This window comes from Bos indicus, chromosome 5 (assembly GCF_029378745.1).
Source record: "Bos indicus isolate NIAB-ARS_2022 breed Sahiwal x Tharparkar chromosome 5, NIAB-ARS_B.indTharparkar_mat_pri_1.0, whole genome shotgun sequence".
In the NCBI taxonomy this organism is placed as follows: domain Eukaryota; kingdom Metazoa; phylum Chordata; class Mammalia; order Artiodactyla; family Bovidae; genus Bos; species Bos indicus.
The window spans coordinates 115,125,750-115,132,752 of NC_091764.1; positions in this window are offsets into that span (position 1 = coordinate 115,125,750).

The window sequence follows — 7,003 nt, forward strand, 5'->3', positions numbered from 1 at the left end:
ACTAATACCCAAAAAAGATGTCCTTTCCATTATAGGGGACTGGAATGCAAAAGTAGGAAGTCAAGAAACACCTGGAGTAACAGGCAAATTTGGCCTTGGAATACGGAATGAAGCAGGCCAAAGACAAATAGAGTTTTGCCAAGAAAATGCACTGGTCTTAGCAAACACCCTCTTCCAACAACACAAGAAGAGACTCTACACATGGATATCACCAGATGGTCAACACCAAAATCACATTGATTATATTCTTTGAAGCCAAAGATGGAGAAGCTCTATACAGTCAACAAAAACAAGACCAGGAGCTGACTGTGGCTCAGATCATGAACTCCTTACTGACAAATTCAGACTTAAATTGAAGAAAGTAGGGAAAACCACTAGACCATTCAGGTATGACCTAAATCAAATCACTTATGATTATACACTGGAAGTGAGAAATAGATCTAAGGGCCTAGATCTGATAGATAGAGTGCCTGATGAACTATGGAATGAGGTTTGTGACATTGTACAGGAGACAGGGATCAAGATCATCCACATGGAAAAGAAATGCAAAAAAGCAAAATGGCTGTCTGGGGAGGCCTTCCAAATAGCTGTGAAAAGAAGAGAAGTGAAAAGCAAAGGAGAAATGGAAAGATATAAGCATCTGAATGCAGAGTTCAAAAGAATAGCAAGAAGAGATAAGAAAGCCTTCCTCAGCGATCAATGCAAAGAAATAGAGGAAAACAACAGGATGGGAAAGACTAGGGATCTCTTCAAGAAAATTAGAGATACCAAGGGAACATTTCATGCAAAGATGGGCTCGATAAAGGACAGAAATGGTATGGACCTAAAAGAAGCAGAAGATATTAAGAAGAGGTGGCAAGAATACACAGAAGAACTGTACAAAAAAGATCTTCACGACCCAGATAAATCACGATGGTGTGATAACTCACCTAGAGTCAGACATCCTGGAATGTGAAGTCAAGTGGGGCTTAGAAAGTATCACTACGAACAAAGCTTGTGGAGGTGATGGAATTCCAGTTGAGCTATTTCAAATCCTGAAAGATGATGCTGTGAAAGTGCTGCACTCAATATGCCAGCAAATTTGGAAAACTCAGCAGTGGCCACAGGACTGGAAAAGGTCAGTTTTCATTCCAATCCCAAAGAAAGGCAATGCCAAAGAATGCTCAAACTACCGCACAATTGCACTCATCTCACATGCTAGTAAAGGAATGCTCAAAATTCTCCAAGCCAGGCTTCAGCAATATGTGAACCATGAACTTCCTGATGTTCAAGCTGGTTTTAGAAAAGGCAGAGGAACCAGAGATCAAATTGCCAATATCCACTGGATCATGGAAAAAGCAAGAGAGTTCCAGAAAAACATATATTTCTGCTTTATTGACTGTGCCAAAGCCTTTGACTGTGTGGATCACAATAAACTGTGGAAAATTCTGAAAGACATGGGAATACCAGACCACCTGACCTGCCTCTTGAGAAATCTGTATGCAGGTCAGGAAGCAACAGTTAGAACTGGACATGGAAGAACAGACTGGTTCCAAATAGGAAAAGGAGTACGTCAAGGCTGTATATTGTCACCCTGTTTATTTAACTTATATGCAGAGTACATCATGAGAAACGCTGGACTGGAAGAAACACAGCTGGAATGAAGATTGCCGGGAGAAATATCAATAACCTCAGATATGCAGATGACACCACCCTTATGGCAGAAAGTGAAGAGGAACTCAAAAGCCTCTTGATGAAAGTGAAAGTGGAGAGTGAAAAAGCTGACTTAAAGCTCAACATTCAGAAAATGAAGATCATGGCATCCAGTCCCATCACTTCATGGGAAATAGATGGGGAAACAGTGGAAACAGTGTCAGACTTCATTTTTCTGGGCTCCAAAATCACTGCAGATGGTGACTGTAGCCATGAAATTAAAAGATGCTTACTCCTTGGAAGGAAAGTTATGAGCAACCTAAATAGCATATTTAAAAGCGGAGACATTACTTTGCCAACAAAGGTCCGTCTAGTCAAGGCTATGGTTTTTCCTGTGGTCATGTATGGATGTGAGAGTTGGACTGTGAAGAAGGCTGAGCGCCGAAGAATGGATGCTTTTGAACTGTGGTGTTGGAGAAGACTCTTGAGAGTCCCTTGGACTGCAAGGAGATCTAACCAGTCCATTCTGAAGGAGATCAGCCCTGGGATTTCTTTGGAAGGAATGATGCTAAAGCTGAAACTCCAGTACTCTGGCCACCTCATGCGAAGAGCTGACTCATTGGAAAAGACCGTGATGCTGGGAGGGATTGGGGACAGGAGGAGAAGGGGACGACAGAGGATGAGATGGCTGGATGGCATCACTGACATAATGGATGTGAGTCTGGGTGAACTCCGGGAGTTGGTGATGGACAGGGAGGCCTGGCGTGCTGCGATTCATGGGGTCGAAAAGAGTTGGACACGACTGAGCAACTGAACTGAACTGAACTGAACTGAGACAGGCAGGTACAGCAGTTCAGCCACAGCTGGGAACGGCAGGTATGGGGCAACTTGAACGTTTTGGCTGCTCTGCAGATACCCATGAATGGCCCAAAACAGAGCTGTTTGCATTAATCTGGATTTATAAATATGCTCCAGTGAGTTCTAGGCGAGTTTGTGAATACAGAACCATAAACAGTGAGGATGGCTGAGTGTTTCTTTCCTTTCTGAGCTGGTCTCTCCTCTGTGACTTTCTCACTTGTCTCCTAGCCAGCGGTGAGGCTGTTTCCTGCCCAATAAGATGAACAATCCTAGGACTGTTCCTCCTGAAGATTTATAGGCGAGGCAGACCTACCCCGACATTTGCAAGTGGCATGGGTTTGACCCAATCCCAGTGAGTCTGGGACCAAAAGTTTTCCCAGGATGTAGGACTTTCAAGTGCCCAAAGCAGGGAAGTCCCTGGCAAACTGAGCTGAGTTGGACTTTTTATATATATGTGTGTGTGAGAAAGATCTAAAGGTTTTAAATCTATTTAATATGGCTGAAAGTTGAAACCTTAGTCAATGCTTTTATCAAGATAAAACTATTGGCAACTCTACTGGCCCACTCTCACCTAGCTGCCAAAGTAAAGAGTAACAGGTTTCATGCCTTAGAGTCAGGCCAGTGAACTAACCAGCTTAATAGCAACAGGTGTTTCTTAATACCACAAAGTGTTCCTCAGTCTTTGGGTACTGCTGCAGCTGCTGCTAAGTCGCTTCAGTCGTGTCCGACCCTGTGCGACCCCATAGATGGCAGCCAACGAGGCTCCCCCGTCCCTGGGATTCTCCAGGCAAGAACACTGGAGTGGGTTGCCATTTCTTCTCCAATGCATGAAAGTGAAAGTGAAAGTGAAGTCACTCAGTCGTGTCCAACCCTCAGCGACCCCATGGACTGCAGCCCACCAGTCTCCTCCATCCATGGGATTTTCCAGGCACGAGTACTGGAGTGGGGTGCCATTGCCTTCTCCGAGTCTTTCAGTACAGCGACTGCCAAAACAGCCCACATTTGATCAGGATACCATGATATTTAGGACATGAAGTTCAGCAGGGAGTGGACACTTGCTATTTCTGGGTAACACTACTGTTCGCCATGTACCTTACTTGGCCCCAGACTACCAGACAGAGCTTTGACCTGGTCATTCCTAAATGCTTTGACTGGCAGTCAGATTCTTGTTCCGGGAGCAGTTCTAGCAAGTCATAACGGGGAGTGGTGGGACTCCGGGGACCCGATGTGCCAGTGGCATCTGGAGTGGGGCCAGTCTTGTGGAGTGAGCCCTTCACCCATGGAGACCGTGTTAACTCTGGGTAACAAGCGTCAGAACTGAATGCAATGTTGGACACCCAGCTGGTGCTTCTGAGAGTTGTTGAAGTGGTGTTGGAAAAGTTGTCAACATAATTGATGTCAGAAGCTTGGTGGGGAAAAACAGCATGAAAGTGTTATTCCCTCCGTTGTGTCTGACTCTTTTCAACCCCATGGAATGTAACCCACCAGGCTCCTCTGACCGTAGCATTCTCCAGGCAAGAACACTGGAGTGGGTAGCCATTCCCTTCTCCAGGGGATCTTCCTGATCCAGGGATCAAACACAGGTTTCCTGCCTTGGCAGGCAGATTCCTTACTGTCTGAGCCACCAGGGAAGCCCATAAAACAGCTTAACGTGACGAATTCCCACAAAGTGTTAACATAGGTTAACACTATGTGCCACCTCTGCAGGGTGCAAGGGTTCAATCCCTGCTTGAGGAACTAATACTCTGCAAGCCTTGCAGTGTGGCCAACAAAAACCCCCCAACACAAAAACTGCCTCCCCTCACACAGCGGGATTGCTTAAAAGGAGTTCCTGGGTTACCACTTCCTGGTAGGTTTGAGACCCTGGGTAGAATAAGCTCAAGACGTGGTGATTCGGATCATCATTTCGGTTTGGAAACAGCTCCTCCTGCCTCTTTCCTCCCATAACTTCCATTGGAATCACTGAAATGAACAGAATTTTAGCTATCAGCATTATTTCACCCTTTAGTTTATTTAATAATGGACTTTGGCTCTGGAAAACTTCTCATATGTCCAAGGATATATATTTACCCAAAAGTTCAATGATAGATTACCAAAGTTGATATAGTTGTAGACTTACTGCATAAGGGCCTCCTTTTGGAGAATATTCCCAGCGTGGGAGTAGTGGTTTGCCGCCCTCTTGTCAACGTGGCATGCCAGGCTCAGTCACTGGCTTTGGCTGTGAAGACCTCATCTCCCTTTCTTTACCCTTGGATGTGTGGCAGAAATATCAGCATTGCCGTGTTTCCCATCCGTAGTCTGGATATTGTGAAAATGGTGTCAGTATCCGGCCTTCAAATATATTTGTGTACTCATTCTCCAAATAAGAGAAGTATTTTGAATTTTCTGTTTAATCCATTGGGAAGTAAAGAAATATCTCATCTCCCTCTTTAAATTTACAGCAGGTGCTAATGCTTTTAAAGACCCAGCCGTGTTACAATTTCCCCTTTATTTCAGTTTTCCCGGAGCGTCTCCAATAATGAACTCTGACATGGTGGCACGTGTACGGATGCAGGAAGGAGCCTGACCACGTTGGCAGAGCAGGTCACATGCTGTCTTCCCTTCCGTCCTTAAAATGTGCATTTATATCACATACAGGTTTGACACTGAATGTTGAAAAGCAAAGTAGGATCTGCTACAGGTTCCTTTAAATTTTATAGAAAGCATCGAGATTTTTAAAAGGTTACTTAAATGTACACTATCTTAAAATACTTGACTGTTGTCAATAAAGTGTTAGTATTTGTGAAAGTATTAGTCCCATTCAGAAATATTTCTTATATTTCCTGGAAATTTGTGGCATAATAAAGCATATCCAGAGGTTATGTGTTTATGATATTATTTTCCAAACAATAAGTTTATTATCCTTAGGATAAACATGACTTGTTTCCTTGATTTCGGGCATATATTAACTTGCGAATTACTGAAGTTATCTGTTTCATCTTTCTAAAATTGTTACTGATTTTGTTGCACTACCGTTACCTTTAGAGAGGAAGAGGAAGGCTTTCCGGGGTGTATTTCTAAGGGAATTTACTAAATGCAAATAGCTTGTCAACGGAGAAGGCAATGGCACCCCACTCCAGCGCTCTTGCCTGGAAAATCCCATGGACGGATGAGCCTGGTAGGCTGCAGTGCATGAGGTCGCTAAGAGTCGGACACGACCAAGCCACTTCACTTCACTCACCCTCACACGGTTAAGGAAACTAAGCTAAGAGGTGAAAGATGCCTGCAAAAATCTAACTCTGCTAATGAGTGGCGAAGCCTGCATTTGGGCTCAGTCATCCCTGGCGGCTCAAATGATAAAGAGTCTGCCTGCAACGTGGCACATCTGGGTCTGATTCCTGGGTCAGGAAGATCCCCTGGAGGAGGAAATGGAAACCCACTTCAGTATTCTTGCCTGGAGAGTTCCACAGACAGAGGAGCCTAGTGGGCTAGAGTCCATGGGGCCGCAAAGAGTCGTACAGTACTGAAGCAACTAACACAACAACGCTGATCCCATCTCAAAGCTCACAGCCTGCCCTGCGGGAGCACTGGGCAAGGGGCTGAGAGAGCTGGGACCTGGGACCCCTGCTCAGACCTTTCTTCTCTTTGTTTGGGCATAAGGGTGTCCACTTGCTGTTCATGTACCGCAGAGTCACTCTCAGCCCTGCTCCTCTCCCACCTTCATCCGGGTCACACCACGGAGCACAGATGTCCCTGGCAGCTGCCATGAACGTGTATCCGTGGACTGGAAGAGAATGCAAAGGCCAGTGGTTGTTGGCAAGACGACTCATCTGGAACCTGCATTCACAGCCTCTAATTTTAGTTGTAAGAGCAGCTATGCAACACAGGAGGGCTGGCAGAGGCAGGAGTCCCCGGTAAGGGGCAGGAGTCATCGAGAGATTGTGGACCCAACAGACCCTGCCAACAGCCTGTTTTCCCACCCAGAAATATCATTTCTGTCCCACCCTGAGTGTTGGGTGGGTGTGGAGAGCAGTTAGTCGGGGCAGGCCTGTGAGTTTAGGCCCACCCTCACCCTAGCCAAGCCAACATGGTCCAGGACAAATAGAGGGGCCAGCCCTTTCCTTGCGTTGGATTCCATCAGTGAAGTGTCCGTGTGAGGTCGCTGTTGGTCCAGATGGTCACTCAGGTCTGATCCCACATCCCAGGGTCTGGTCCATAGAGGCGAGACAGACTGGCTCACCCTGGGGGTCTGCAGTTCCTCAAGCAGCCCAGCCTCAGCCTCTGCTCAGATCCTGGCACGCCCCTCCCCCATACCTCCAGGCACAGGCTCAGCTGGAGCAGGGGATGACTCAGACTTGGGAAATTCTGTGGGTGGGAGGCGGGGGTGGGGGGCATGCATAACCCATGTGGCCAGGCCATAGGTGACATTCGGAGTCCTGGCAGCATCTCCACCAGTGGTTTCACAGATGAGGATTACACAGAGGGGGAGGTCTGATCCCAAGGCCCACACTCTGCACCCCGCATGGGCTTGGTG